General features: G+C 39.6%; 1 protein-coding gene across 1 annotated transcript in view; it reads right to left on the bottom strand.

Annotated features, from left to right (window-relative positions):
• The window catches only part of ZNF407 (zinc finger protein 407), a 400216-nt gene that overhangs the window by 70603 nt on the left and 312888 nt on the right, over positions 1 to 16725 (bottom strand). The gene's annotated exons all lie outside the window — the stretch shown is intronic.

Raw genomic sequence — 16725 nt, 5'->3', positions numbered from 1 at the left:
ATGTAGTTTTCTCAGTTTCCTGTCTAACATAACGGATTCCCCCCATGGTTTTTAAAATAATGTTAGCAAGATATCTCACAGCTGGAATGCAGCCTTCAGAAATTCTTCACTGGATTTCTTCTCATACCATGGACAATTTAGGCCTTTCTTCTCATTACCAGCAATCTTACAAAACTGTGATACGAAATACAGAACAATCTGGAACTAGTGTGGGCAAAAGCTGGGAACCCGTGGGCCAGTAGTAAGGACACGATCAGAATCCATGAGATACTATAGATACAGGATGAGTGACACCTAACTTGGAAACTATACATGTGAAAAGGGATCTAGGACGATAAACTAAAGGTGAGTCAACAGTGTGATTGGCAGCTAAAAGAACCAGTGTGATTTTAGTCTACATCCGTAGGCGTACAGTGTCTAAATTGAGGCAAGTAATAGTACCCGTTTATTCTGCTTTAGTAGGACCTCATACCTTGAGTATTGTGCCCAGTTCTAGGTGCCAGAATTCAAGAAGAATATTGACCAGCTGGAAGGTGTCTAGAGAAAGGTAACAAAGGATCAACAACCTGGAGGTCAAGCCCTATGAGGAACAACTTGGGGGGGGGGGCTGATGATGTTTAGCTTGAAGGGGAGAAGGTTAAGAGGGGACATGATAGTCATGTTCAAATGTTTGAAAAGATATATTGAGGAGGGAGCAGGCTTGTTTTCTACTGCTCTGAAGACTAGGACACAAAGCAGTGGATCTAAATCGTAGGAAAAGAGATTCCACCTAAATGTTAAGAAGATCGTGATCCTTTAATAACAAAGCCTAGGTGTCTAAAGCAAGCTCTTAAATTTAGTTGAAACCTAACAGTTTGGATATTGATAACTTTCACAGGATTTCATGACACAAACCCACTTTTGACTTTTCAAAAATCACCTTCTGCAGCTGTCTAAGTGATCGATGTGTGAGTTTCAATGCTTCAGAAAAGACACAAATATTATTTGAAAGTACATGTATTTATAATGTATTTCACATTTCCTTTACTTATACTGTATCCAAATATCCCATCTGCTATAGATATAAGACACATATTTAACACATGTATCAGCCTTAATATTTAGGTCTGTGAAGATATACTTGTCAATCAGTATTAATAGTCAGAACATGTATGTCTGAACAAACATTTTTGTGGAACACTATTGTTATGTATATTATGGATATGTAATTTATATGTCAGTAGGGGATGCATATATGTCTGTTATGACTACTCAATCAGGTTCCAACTAAATTTAAGAGCCTGTATATTTAGATGTTCCACCTGCTTTATCAAGGAATCACAAATTAGATTTTTTTTCCCTAAAGACATTATTAGAACTTGTCAAAAATTAATTTTTAAGCATGATGAGAAAATTTTAATAATTATTGTAAATGATCATGTGGCAATAATTAAACTAATATGTAATTAGCATTTCCTAACAACCACGGTAATCTTGACAAATGCTTTCATTCATATTACCCTCATCATTAAAGATTTTAAAGGCACTGATTTTGTTAACTGGGTCCCTTGCCGATTCATCAGTGTTGCAATTCAACCTATACTCCAGTGGCCAGTAATCTGTATGGCGCCTATTAAATGAAGGGGATTTTTATCATAGTCTTTACCTGTGCCACCTTTATATCCTCTCTCCATCACACAGCAGGGGAAGGACATAAATATCATAGCATCTCACACATATGGATTGCACCAATTCCAAATAGGATGACATAAAATAATCCTTTTGTCCTGATATATTTATCATAATGATCATTCAGAGATATGGTTTTCACAGGGAGCTTTTTGAGCAAAATCTTAAAACATACCAGTAAAAATATTCACCATGTTCTTCCTTCTTCTATTTTTTTTGTTCAATAGTAAAGCTTTTTCTTCATATAAATTATTTTAGTCCTCAGTGACACTGACAGTTGACTTATCCTATTGATGGCTTTTGTACCATTATATGTGTGTGCGTGTGTATACTGTATGTATGTATCACTTTTAACTAGAATTGGTCAGGTCAATTCTGTTGTGCAGATGATGCAGCCAACAGACACAGCTCTTAATGAAGTCATTATGAGGGGAGCTCAGAATAGAATATTTCCTTTTCAATGCCGTTATGATTTCAAACATCCTACTTGGCTATTCCTTCTAAAACAAAATGAAAATATGTGCTTATAGCGATAAATACATGCAAGCTAAAATTGAAACTCTTTAAACTAATAACCTGCCAAGAATGCCAAACTGAAACCAGCATTTGTTTGGTATAAGGAAGTCCATTATAGAATTTCACACTATAGGAAGCACAAATGTGGACTCCAGGTGGGTTTCCAAATCCCTATGGAAAAGTTACTCTTTCTCAGTCTACATGGAAGGCAATTGTAAACCTTCTCATAATAAATCTTGCCAATAATAAACCTTAGGAGAGGGTCACCATACATCAGAGCCAACATGAAGGAACACAACAAAAACAATAACAACAACAACAACCTAAGGGTTTGGATGCCAGGGGGTCCAAATGAGCAATGAAAGAAATATCTTCTTTCTTTGATGTATATTCTAGTCAAAGGACAACCACATAAATCAAAGTTCCAGTAACAAGTATATGATATGATTGCCAGAATATGAATAAAGAGGGAAAATCTCATTTCCTTTGCTTTGTTTAGCCTAACTTGCACTGCCTGAACAGTTTTAAGGCAAGATTTTTTTAGTGCTACTGATCAGAGAGGTTTGGATAATCTTCATGACTGGCATCATGTACATCTCTCCCCAATCTGTCTCCCTCTTTCCCTCTGTCTTCTCTGAATACCACTTATGATCCAGTCACTCTGTGTCAATCCTCATTCAGGACCTCTGGCTGTTTTTTATAATGATCATAGTATAAATAATCAAAATGTGTCAGAGTCATATCCTCAAAATACAGCAAGAATTATTTTTCAGTAGACTGCTTAATCTCTTCTTAATGATGAAAAAAGGAAATCATCTGCTTTCTTTGATGACATATCCCTCCCGTCACATCATATTCATTTCATAGATTTAACGTTCTGCCTTGTCCGTGTTTACATAGATTTTCTCCTCAAACGTTGCAGATATGCTTTTTTCTATTTTGTACTCCAGAATAAGAGGGCACAATCTATTTTGGATGGGGAAAAAGTTAAATAAGCTTTTCACAAAATTTAGTAGAAACATTAGCTAAAGACAACTGTCTTGAAAGAGTTGGATATTTTATCTAGCCTGATGAATTCTACAGATTGACTTCCTTTAACTGACTTGTTCTCATGCACACAAGACTTGATACAAATGCTCCCATGTTTTGCCCGGAAATGAAGTCAACAAAACTAGGTCAAACGTTTCAATATTTGCATTCATTGAAATCACATGCCTAAATGTATTCCAAAAAGCAAAAACATTAAGACACTTCATAAAGATGTATGTTCTAATTTAAACAGATCTGTAGCAGACACTACTAAAGATGCTACTCTTTATTCAAATTAATTGAAAGAGAAGCTCAGCACGTGCAAGAAGGTCTGGTTTGGAATGGCAGATCGCACCCTGAAGAGAATCTTGCATTAACCTTATCTGCTAACCAATATATTCTTGAATCTTCCATGAATAAAATATTTTGTAGCAGGTCAAAATGAACCCCCCTCCTCCAAAATCAACAAAGTTGGATCCAGAGAGGCTTCTAATGGGACAAAATATGTTTTCTTCTGAAAGAAGTGTCTTGTTTCTCATGAGAAGGTCCAGTACCTCTGGATGGGCTTTGCATATCAACAAGTAAACAATGGGACCAGAAAGCACCAAATGACAATTTTACCCGCAATTTAAATGTTTAATGTTGAACCTTAATGATGTACAGTAGAGATCTAAAGTGGGTTCCAGATAAGGCCTTGCCTACTCCTTGTGAAACATCCAAACTATTAGTGCCAGTCACCATTTTCAGCTGCCAATAAGAGAGACCTTCCTAAGGAACTTTCCTTCATGTTCTATAGCATAAAGGGAATCCATGTCCCAGATGGGTCCATAGGATCTCTTTAGTTTGAAACCTAGCCCTCCACCACCCTATGCAAAGTGACACCTCTTTCCCCATATATCAGAACAGCCAATCCTCAAATTCAAAGACATCAAAAATGAAAATAAACTATAGCTACTAGATTCCCAATTGCCCAGAATGGCCTACCACATTCTCAGAAAACTGTCCTTATCCACTCTAGAAATAGCCAAGTTGGCAGCAGTTTTATAGGCAGTCATGGTGGGGGTTTCAGTTTTCAGTTGTTTTATCCACTCAGGCAAGCACTGAAACATAGGGTGACACCATTTTAACTACCATGGCTCAGTGGTGGAATTTTAGTTTGGTGGTACACGAGTACTCTTTGGCAGAGGAATCTAAAACCCAGTAATACTAAAACTGTATTGTCGAAGGCTTTCATGGCCGGAATCACTCAGTTCTTGTGGGTTTTTTCGGGCTATATGGCCATGTTCTAGAGGCATTTCTCCTGATGTTTCGCCTGCATCTATGGCAAGCTTCCTCAGAGGTGAGGTCTGCTGGAGCTGGGAAAAAAGGGGTTTATATATCTGTGGAATGACCAGGGTGAGACAAAGGGCTTTTGTAAGTTGGGCTAGGTGTGAATCTTTACAATTGACCACCTTGATTAGCATACAATGGGCTGACAGTGCCTGGAGCAAACTCTTCTTGAAAGGTGATTAGATGTCCCTGCCTGTTTTTCTCTCTGCTGTTTTAATTTTAGAATTTTTTAATACTGGTAGCCAGATTTTGTTCATTTTCATGGTTTCTTCCTTTCTGTTGAAATTGTCCACATGTTTGTGGATTTCAATGGCTTCTCTGTGTAGTCTGACATGGTGGTTGTGAGAGTGGTCCAGCATTTTTGTGTTCTCAAATAAAATGCTGTGTCCAGGTTGGTTCATCAGGTGCTCTGCTATGGCTGATTTCTCTGGTTGGAGTAGTCTGCAGTGCCTTTCATGTTCCTGGATTCTTGTTTGGGCGCTGCGTTTGGTGGTCCCTATGTAGACTTGTCCACAGCTGCATGGTATACGGTAGACTCCTGCAGAGGTGAGAGGATCCCTCTTGTCCTTTGCTGAACGTAGCATTTGTTGGATTTTCTTGGTGGGTTTGTAGATTGTTTGTATGTTGTGTTTCCTCATCAGCTTCCCTATGCGGTCAGTGGTTCCCTTGATGTATGGCAGGAACACTTTTCCTCTGGGTGGATCTTCATCTTTACTCTCGTGGTTTGTTCTTGGTCTTGCAGCTCTTCTGATGTCTGAGGTGGAGTATCCATTGGCCTGGAGAGCCCAACTGAGGTGGTTCAGTTCATCTTGGAGGAGATGGGGTTCACAGATTCTTTTTGCACGGTCTGCCAAGGCTTTGATGGTGCTTCTTTTTTGACTTGGGTGATGGTTGGAGTTTTTATGTAGATATCTATCTGTGTGTGTGGGTTTTCTGTAAACGGTGTGACCCAATTGTTGATCTGGTTTGCGGATAACTAGGACATCTAGAAAAGGCAGTCTTCCTTCCTTTTCTTTTTCCATAGTGAACTGGATGTTAGGGTGGATGCTGTTAAGATGGTCCAGGAACCTGTTGAGTTCTTCTTCTCCATGGCTCCAAATGGTGAAAGTGTCATCCACATATCTGAACCATATAGTGGGCTTTTTGGTTGCTGTTTCAAGAGCTTGTTTTTCAAATTGTTCCATGTAGAAGTTAGCTATGACTGGGCTGAGAGGGCTCCCCATAGCTACTCCCTCTTTCTGTTCGTAGAATTCATTGTCCCACTGAAAATAGCTGGTGATGAGGCAATGGTGAAACAGCGCCGTGATGTCTTCTGGGAACCTCTGGTTGATGAGTGCCATGGTGTCTGCAACTGGGACCATGGTAAATAGAGACACCACATCGAAGCTGATCAGTTTGTCATTTGTATTTAGCTTGAGATTGCTGATTTTTTCAATGAAGTGGGCTGAGTCCTTGATGTAGTGTGAGCCCAATGTGACTGATCAGCTTCGATGTGGTGTCTCTATTTACCATGGTCCCAGTTGCAGACACCATGGCACTCATCAACCAGAGGTTCCCAGAAGACATCACGGCGCTGTTTCACCATTGCCTCACCACCAGCTATTTTCAGTGGGACAATGAATTCTACGAACAGAAAGATGGAGTAGCTATGGGGAGCCCTCTCAGCCCAGTCATAGGCAGGGACATCTAATCACCTTTCAAGAAGAGTTTGCTCCAGGCACAGTCAGCCCATTGTATGCTAATCAAGGTGGTCAATTGAAAAGATTCACACCTAGCCCAACTTACAAAAGCCCTTTGTCTCACCCTGGTCATTCCATAGATATATAAACCCCTTTTTTCCCAGCTCCAGCAGACCTCACCTCTGAGGAAGCTTGCCATAGATGCAGGCGAAACGTCAGGAGAAATGCCTCTAGAACATGGCCATATAGCCCGAAAAAACCCACAAGAACTGAATACTAAAACTACCAGATTTCCATAGCATTGAGCTATAGCAGTTAAAGTGGTGTCACACTGCATTGTTTATAGTGTAGCTGCACGGCTAGGCACAGCCACTGTTTTGTTTGTTTGTTTTGTTGTGCCAGGAGCAACTTGAGAAACTGCAAGTCGCGTCTGGTGTGAAAGAATTGGCCGTCTGCTCGGATGTTTCCATGTTTTATCATCCTTGTGGGAGGCTTCTCTCATGTCCCCGCATGAGGAGCTGGAGCTGATAGAGGGAGCTCATCTGTGCTCTTCCCGGATTCGAACCAGTGACCTGTCGATCTTCAGTCCTACCAGCACAGGGGTTTAACCCTCTGCGCCAATGGGGACTCAGCCACTGGTGATGCTATTAAGCATTATGCATTAAGTACCCAACACAAATGTTTACAATTGGTCATTTCACATGTATATACAGAAAGAACATATTTTCTCTTTGAAAATTAAGACATAAGTCTTAGATAAAGGGCTGTTGCCAGATCAAAGTGGATTATTCCCTCTCACTTACCTAGGAGGATGGGACAAAGGAACATTTTCTCTAGCTTCCTTTTTTTGTAATCAGAAGATGGAAGCAGAGAAGAAAGGATGGTGATCCACATATCACAGGGAATGGGTAGGAAGAAGCCATCTAATTAAATAGTCCCCTGGAAAAATATTTGGAGGTTGCAGCAACCAACTAGTTAAGTCTTGTAAAACTGTGGCACTCTGCTGCTCTCTTAGCTGAGCTGGAAATTTGCGCACAGCCCTTTCTTCTTGCCTAGAGCCTTCCGAAACAGAAGAATTTGTACCATTGTATCTTGCCTGAAGATAATTCACAAAATCTGGAGATAGAGAGGCAGGCCGTGAGATCTGGCAACCTTAGTGCAAGTAGCATTTGGGATTCTGGCCAAAAGTACTGTATCAAGTAGCTACTGGGTAGTAACAGCGTGGTTGCAGTGTCACACTTGTAATAAATGCATAAATGTATATGCACTTGATTGAACGAGACATATAACCTGAGACAGCCATAATGACAATCAGCACAAAGGCACAGAATGAATCAAATTTCCTGACCGTTTGCTTGTGCATTTGTGCATGCTGAAATCAGCCTTCACATATTCACACTCCAGAAACAGCTACTGGCTATTCTCCCAATTGGCAGGCCAATCATGTTGGTCTTTTTTGTATATGTCTGCCACATTTCACTGTCAGCGGCAACAACATGTGTCATAACAAGATTTCTTCATGGTGTCTGCTATCTGATAATAGGTTCAGTACTTGGGAAATTTGATTCTGCACAAATAAAACTAGTGGTATCTGCACCACCCTCACAAATCTGATGGCACTGAAAGCAAGGGTGCCACCGTCAAAAGAAGGGTCTGCGACTCAAGATGAAAGCAGCCAGATGACATGTTTTGCTAAGCTAACAAGCATCTTATTCTAAATTACGAATGCCATGAGAGGACAGAAGAAAAAATCATCAAAAGGGAGACCATTTCTCCAATACTGACTGATGCCTTCTCATTCATTGAAACTGTGAATCTACTCTAGATTTTAGTCTGAACTTTAAATGGATCATCCAGGGTACAGAAATCTACTCCAGAATCAGTTCAGCACCTTAGATAGCTCTTTTGGAGTTCAAACAAAAATCTAGAAAAGTTTCAATCCCCATCTCTTGTTAGACGGATGCAAACACCCAATACTGAGATTGCCTTCTTTTTAGCACAGCAAACATAAAAATTAGAAGGATCTGAAGTTATCTTAATGTTATGGGATGCATTGCAGATGAGACTAGTAGTGCAGTATATTGAACTTATATGCATGACTGATCTGTTAAAAAATAAGACCAAAATAATTTTGGATTTATCAAACTATTTTCTTGTTGTTGTTCATTCGTTTTGTTGCTTTTGACTCTTTGTGGCCTCATGGACCAGCCCACACCAGAGCTCCCTGTCGGCTCCTTCAAGGTCACGCCAGTCACTTCAAGGATACCATCCATCCATCTTGCCCTTGGTCAGCCCCTCTTCCTTTTTCCTTCCATTTTCTCCAGCAGATCTGATTTTCTTGTTAGATCCTCATAATAGTAAATGTCAGGTGCAGAAAACATGCACATGGTGTTAGTATACATATCCCAAATGCCTTAGCCAGGTCTATCAATCATGAAGAATGTTGGTAGTTTGAGTCCGACAATGTCCAGAGAATGCACTCATGATTTAGTTTCAGATTCAAGGATTTTTGAAGAACGAGAATAGTATTCCTCTGCCATCTTTGGTTTCACAAGATGGAGCCACAATAGTACCAGACTGCCCTAAGGCACTGCTTATCAAACTGTGGGTTCTAACCCCAAATGTGGTTCCTTAGCTTAATGTTGGGGTCCTGAAAAAATTGGCAACAATAAAGAAATTCTGAACATCACCTAGTGGATGTTTTATACATATACACAAGTCTTTTGTGCAGTGTTTCCAGTGGACTTTAGCAGTACTTCAAAAAAAAAAGGGGGGGGGGAAAGTGTTCAGTTTAACAAGCCTTGCAAATGTTGAATCAGTAAATGTTTGATTTTTACACCTATTATATATACTTATATATCTGGGGTTTCACAAAAATATATAGGGTCATAAGCGGTCACAAGTGGAAAAGTTTAAGAAACCCTGCTCTATGGGTTGCAGTTAGAACAATGGCAGAGCTACTTTTCTGCAAGCATCCTCACTCCTTTTTCCAAAGAGCAACTGTTTTGCAAACTTTGCACTACACTTCCAGCTACACAGTCAAGACTTTCTTTTAAGCCACTGCTGTCAGACAACCTCATCCCATTTGCCGCTGGAATTGTCACACATTGTGACAAATCCAGCTGAGCGTGGCAGGGGGTGTGGGGAACAGGTGCCCCCACATCACCTGGCTTCTCCCTTTCTTCATTCCACAGGGGAAGTATCCACCACCCAGATTCCTCCCGTTAATCCTGTTTTCCTCCTGTTGCAGAAGCTTCCCATGTTGCTGCTGCAACAGCATACACAGATTGCCCTTTCCTTTTACTATGGAGTGCCCACCAGAAGTTAAAATTAACTTTAACTGGATTTTAACTGGAGTTAAAATTGCCTGGAGTTAAATTTGCTGGAAGAAACATCAACAACCTTAGATATGCAGATGATACCACTTTGATGGATGAAAGTGAGGAGGAGCTGAGGAGCCTTCTAACCAAGGTGAAAGGAAAAAATGCAAAAGGTGGGTACAGTTAAACATAAAAAAGCAAGATTATGGCAACCAGACTGATTGATAACTGGCAAATAGAGAGAGAAAACGTGGAGGCAGTGACAGACTTTTTATTTCTAGGTGAAAAGATTACTGCAGATGCAGACAGCAGCCAGGAAATCTCCTCTTCTTGGGAGGAGAGCAATAACCAATCTCGATAAAATAGTGAGGAGTAGAGACATTACACTGGCAACGAAGATCTGCATAGTTAAAGCAATGGTATTCCCTATAGTAACCTATGGATGTGAGAGCTGGACCAACCTCTGCCCTGTGCTGTGGGAGCTCCCAAAAGGGGTCAGCTCAAATATGTCTCTTCTTCCCCCAAACTTGGATTCCTGACCCCTCCAAAGTTTAATATCCTGTTCCTCTCTCAAGATGGCACAGAAACATTGCAGAATAAATGTGTTGTCGAAGACTTTCATGGCCAGAATCACTGGGTTGTTGTAGGTTTTTCAGGCTGTATGGCCATATTCTAGAATTGCAGAATCAGTTCAAGACATTTTGCTGCTTAAGGCAAAGGGCATATTGTTCTCCCCAACTCGATACACCAAAACGGACTGAATTGTAGTTGAATTTTCCTTTCCATTGCTGACAGAAAACCATAATCCATTGCACCTATAGACCACAGACTAGTTTATGGGGCTCAGAAAAAGCTGTATGGCAAATACACCACTGTCTTGCAACAGGTTGCTACTTCTTTGAAACTCCTAAATGTCTGCCACCTAAAGCAGCTGCCTTATTCCGTCTAACAGTAGAGTGGACCAACTATAGTATATGTGTGTGTGTGTGCTAGCACATCTCATGAACTTATGAGGGGGAAAAAACACCATGATAATACTTAAAGAAAAATGACAGTGTGACCAAGAAAGTCTTCCACTGTCTAAAGAGGTGAGAAAAAGATCAGTTTCATGAGCTAATGTATTTGAGTAGCTCATTGCTAACCCAGTCATCACTTGTTACTGGCATGAGTGGCATGAGAAGAGCACACAAAATTGTCTTTCCTCTTCAGGCATGGAAGGTATACTGCATGTGGGAATCAAGGGAAATTAGATAATGTGTAAAGAAAACCGATTAAACATATACCCCCTTTTTCTCATATAAGCTGGAATTTATGATTGCATCCATATTGTAGATTAATGTGGTGTGATAACTGCCATGGCACAGTGCGATGGAACCATGGAAGTTGTCATTTTACAAGGTCTTCGGTCTTTTCTAACAAAGTGTGCTGGTGCTCCACCAAACTACAAATCCCAGGATTCCATGGCATTGAGTCATGGCAGTTAAAGTGGTGTCAAGGTGCATTAATTCTACAGTGTAAATACACCCCAGGTTGAATCTTTGGAGTTTAAAACTTCAAATTTCTGGTATGACTTCAACATTACGGAGACAAATTTGAAGGCAATTGGAAAATGTGCCATTATCATTGCTTGGAAGTCCCTGTTGTAAAATGAAATACAGGCTTACAGTAGACATTCAAGAACAATATACACTAAAATTCAGAATAAGGAGGGATGTGTTTCCCATCAATACAAATCTATTCTATCATGAACAATATGAGGCAAACTGCTTTTGTAACTTCTAAGTCTCAAGCTGCTCTAAGAGGTCCTAGAAATCTCTTCCATGATACTAAACTTACATTAAAATGATCTAGAAAAATATAGCCTCAATGTTTTGTTTCCAAAGAATTTTTATAAAGCTCACATTTCAGAAGGAGGCAAAGGGACAGAACATCTAACACATTTCTATGTGAAAATAAATTTCTGACATATAATGTTAGTACTAAAAGACATTTAACTCTTGAAATCCAACATCAACCATATTTTTGTTTCTTTAAAACTTAGGAAAGCAGCTCGGTTTGATTGGGGCCATTTTTCCTCAGATAAAATCAACTGACAGAACGACAGGGATAAAAGCATTTTCCTAACTCATTTTATTTGTGTATTTACTTTTGAAGACATTTTTATTTCTATGGAAGTTGTCACAAGGGTCACTGTACAGAATACGCACTTTGGACCTCTCTCAAATGGATCTTATAAGGATCAGATGGAAGTTGCCTTGCAATATCTTTTCCAAAAGGAGGTCTTAATTCCTTCTTTAACATTCAGCACCATGCCAAGACAGTCCTTCAATATCTGAATTGTAATCCTATGCATGAGACTACTCAGGAATTCAATAGGGAGCTACCAAGAGCTTGGAAAAGTTACCTTTAGGACTACAGCTTTCAGAATCCCCCAGCCAGCATAACCATTGACTGGAGGTTTGGGGGAGTAATAGTCCAGTAGCAGCATGTCAGTCCATAAACCCGATCCTTTAGAGTTACTGTGGCCCAACCAGGATGTCCTCTCTCCCTCTGTTAATTCTTGTTAGTTGGCCCTACTACCTCGACCCCATCAAAATCCACACCTAGATAATGTAGATCAATGGTTCTCAACTTGTGGGACCCACCCAAGATGTTTTGGCCTTCAACTCCCAGAAATTCTGTCAGTTGGTAAATTGCCTGCGATTTCTGGGAGTTGTAGGCCAGAATACCTGGGTACCCACAGGTTGAGAACCACTGGTGTAGTTTGTATGTAGTTAATATTTTCTAATGCTTTGAATGTAATAGTAATATACGCAAAGTTAACTTTAAAAACTGTGGCATAGACACTGAGAACTGGGAAGCCATGACCCTTGAGCGCTCAAACCAGAGGTCAGCTGTGACTAGCAGTGTTGTGGAATTTGAAGAGACATGAATGGAGTGCGAAAGGGAGAAATGTTTCAAGAGGAAGGCACATCAAGCCAACACTGACCAGGGCCACCTTCCACCTGGAAGCTGATGCCTTCACTGTGGAAGAACATGTGGATCAAGAATAGGGCCCCACAGTCACCTATGTATCCACTGCCTACACTACACTTGGAAGGCTATCATGCTCAGATAAGAAGAGATTGCCTAAGTAAGTAATAATATGGTTTTTTTTAATTTGGGAAAAAGTATTTTAACTTTATTTTTGTTTGTTGGTTGGTTTGTTTGTATGTTTATATGTAGGTTTCATATTAATTTGTTTAAATAAAAATGATTACATAAACAGCTCCACATCTTTGAATTTCATGATCTTTATCTCATCTCATCCAGTTATGTTTGCAAATGCTCCTAACTCTGTCATTAAGCCTTCTTGCTATGTGTTATTTCTTTATACACGTTTCACCTGAGTTTACAGAACTTTTGCTGTCATGACTCATGACACAATGTCCTTTACGCTTCTTGTTGTCTTTCATTGTCCCCATAGCATCATAGTACTGCCAGTTAAAATTCTAGTTTGAAGCTGAAAGAGACGTTTTCTAATTTTAGTTCAAACTTTCTGTTCGGTGCTTATGGTTCCTAACCTTGAGATTGTGACAATGTGCATCAATAGTTCTTTTTTTCCTTTTGTGCAAACCAGATTGTCCTCCTTCAAGTGGCTCCTCAAAAGATTATTGTGATGCTTATAAAAAATGTCGAACGATAGCTAGGCAGCTGGTGTGTCAAATCCACAGTCTATTATATTAAACAGTAATGTCGCATTGTTTTCTTCTCTCCATTTTTGTTTTACCCACCTGCTGCTCTTGACTTGGATTTGCACTGGAGTCTGTCTGGGGTATGGCCAACTGGCATTTTTATAGACACACATACACACACAGATGGTTATGGTCTTTAAAATGTACTTAAAACTCAAGGCAGCATTGTTTGAATCAGTATTAATTGCACATTACTCCACTTCCATGACTATGTCTGGATTCTAATTCTCAGTTCAGCAATTATTTTAAAGCAGTGTGTTTCTCCTTGCCCTTTGTCTTGTCTCTTTTTTTTCAGAGTGCTTACACCACAAATCATTATGGAATTAAAAATAAAATCAAACCATCATCTAACTATAGTTTACTAGTTGGGCTAGGAAATTGGCACTTTAAAGTTAACTATAATATAAGGCTGCCATACAGTGCTGATGCCCTTTGGATGTTTCTGGACTACATCTCCCATCAGCCTAGCCAATCATGAGAGATAGGAGGTGTAGTAAAAACTATCTGAAGGACCACATTTGTTCACCTGTGTTATAGGATTTCAAATTGGGTGGGAAGAGTAAGAATATGATGTAGATACCCTTTTAAATTGTTCACAGTTTTGTAATTGAACCATAGCTATAAAATGTATAGCTAGGGGATTGGAAGCTCAAATACACTACTTCCCGGATGTGAGGGACCAGCGATGCTTTTCCTCCTCCCAGTGTGACAGAGGGAGCCTCCGGTGGCACAGTGGGTTAAAGCGCTGAGCTGCTGAACTTGCTGAATGAAAGGTCACAGGTTCGAATCTGGGGAGTGGGGTGAGCTCCCATGGTTTTCTTTCCTGGAAACTTTCTAGAGGCTAGCAGCCAATGGCCTATGGACTGGCATTTGTGCATGGATGCCAATTTGAGTAGCACTGCTCTAATAGACACATGGTATACATGCTAGGGCTTCTTTGAATCTCCTTTGCGAAAAAGGAAGTGGAATATAAGTACTACTAATACTGCTGCTAAGAAGGTTTCTTATAATAAGGCTTTCAAGACACCTGCACATTCTTGTTCATGTATAAAACCTGCCCCTTCCCTTATATTACTGGGCAACATAAAGAGAAGAGATCCCAGAACATCTATAGCTACTCTAGAATTTTAAATTTATATATAAAAATTGTGTGTATACTTTACAGAAAAGCATTTCTTAAAAAGAAACTGTATGATTTGTGCAATGGCAACAACATGAGGTAAAGAGGTAAAGAAAATATCTTTTCTAATTAGATAACAGCTTTGTTTATTTGATATATCTCCCAACCTTCTGTCTAGCTTGCAATACAAGACAGTTTCCCAGAAAATCTAAAAAGTTCTGATAAAACAGAAAAAATATAATATTAAAATACACATCAATTTATTATACTGTCTAAAACACCAGCTGAAACTATGGTATTTTCAAACACCATATGAATAACAAATATGGTAAGAGTGAACGTGGGGTCGTGGTTTGAGTGTTGGACTAGGACTCTGGACAACCAGTGTTCATATTTCTGCTTGGTAATGGAAGCTCACTGGGAGACCTTGGTCAAGTCACAACTATTCAATCCCAGAAGAAGACACAGGCAAACCTTCCCCGAAGAAATCTTTACATGAAAAGGCCATGGCAGGTTTACCAAAGCCTAACTGAACAGAAAACGCCTTTCCCTCCTAAAGCTGACCAATCTGAGACCATCTCACTCCTCTGCACCACAGAAAGCAATGGAATCTAGATAAGTGTTTCTCCTGCCTAGGTATATGTGAGAGAATAAAGTCCATCAGATAGCCTTGGGCACAAGTCATTTGGGTGGAAATGCCCCTATTGTAACTGTAGTTTCTGAATATTCTTCAATAGCAGCACCACATGGAAGACATCACAGTAAATGTAGTGCAATGTATCTAAGGACATACCACAACAGCCAGACCAGACATCTTTGGAATTGTGTTGACAGGCTAGTGCTAATTGCAAAAATTCACTCCTTGCCACTCCAGGGTAAAGTTGATCACATCCTCCCCATGAACCTGCTCAAGTGTTAAGATCTGCCGGAGACGCCCTCCTTTCGGTCCCACCACTGTCGCAAGTGCGGCTGGTGGGGACATAGGAGAGGGTCTTCTTGGTAGTGGCCCCCTGGCTTTGGAATGCCCCCACACTGTCCTCCTTCTGTAGGAATCTGAAGGCTTGAATGTTTAAACAAGCTTTTGAGAACATCTAGCCCCAATGGTTCACAATTGATGACACAGCACTGAATTTTCATCCCATGCCGTTACTTAGGTACAATTTGCACTATCCTATTCCCTTGTCTTGTTTACACTTTGGCCATGTCTTGCGGTAATTGTCACCATAGGTCACTGGGTGTTGTTCTGAGTTTTAAATTGCTGTGTTTATATGCTATAGTTTTTATTTTGGATTGTACTGTGTGTTTATTTTATGCTTTGTCTTGGCACCTTGTGCCATATGTAAGCTGCTCTGAGTCACTTTGGGAAGATGGAGGTGGGGTACAAAAATAAAGTTGCTATTATTATTATTATTATTATTATTATTATTATTATTATTTCCAGGAGTATGCACTAATGAATCCAGAAATATGTGTTAACAAGAAGGGAAATGTCACCCCATCCAATATGGGCTGGATTTCTGTCTCCCAAGAAACTTTTTGACTCTTCAATAACATTTTTTTCTCGTATTTGGATTAAGCTTCAATTTGTTCATCTCATGGAGTTATTTTGGTGACGCTAGTTTAGAAACAGCGTCCAAAGATATTGACAGAAAAGAGAAACACCTTTAGTGGTGTCTAAGACTTCAGCCAAAATTCCATCTGATTTGCAACAATATTGGTTAATCTGGTTCCATGCAGATAGACCTTAAAATGACCGAGGATTGAGCTTTTAAAGTTTCCCATTGTAGCCAATAGGCTGAATCTCTGCTGAATGAAAATGGAAACACCCCTCTTCTTTTGAGTAATTTTCCAGTAAAAAAGATGAGGGGTCATACAAAAACGGACCCGAAAACAGCATGCCTTTTGGCTCAAATGCACATGCTTAATGTATATGTAGTTTTAAAGTAATAAATGAAACATTTTAAAATTGTAACAATATTTCCTTTAGCTATATAATTTTCGCTGGCCTTATCCATGAAACAGAAGCCATTCCAATATTTTCACATGACATATTACCTTTTATTTTTCATTACTCCACTTGATTTTGAAAACTAGAAGTAGGAAACTCCCTAGTAAAATCCCCATTGTAGGGTAGATTTGCATTTCTGTGTTCCCATTCTCACAGTTATTTCTTGTTTATAAAAAAATGGTTTGAAACAAAAACACAAGTTACTGCCATCATGATTCAGAATATCAACAATGCCCTTAAACGTATCAGAATGCAAAACACTTACAGTTAAAATAAATAAAGACAAAGGGGTCTGACAAGAGTATTTTTCCCCATTAGAATC

Source organism: Anolis sagrei, chromosome 4 (assembly GCF_037176765.1).
Source record: "Anolis sagrei isolate rAnoSag1 chromosome 4, rAnoSag1.mat, whole genome shotgun sequence".
NCBI classification, from domain to species: Eukaryota; Metazoa; Chordata; class Lepidosauria; order Squamata; family Dactyloidae; genus Anolis; species Anolis sagrei.
This window is presented reverse-complemented; position numbering and strand designations above follow the sequence as displayed.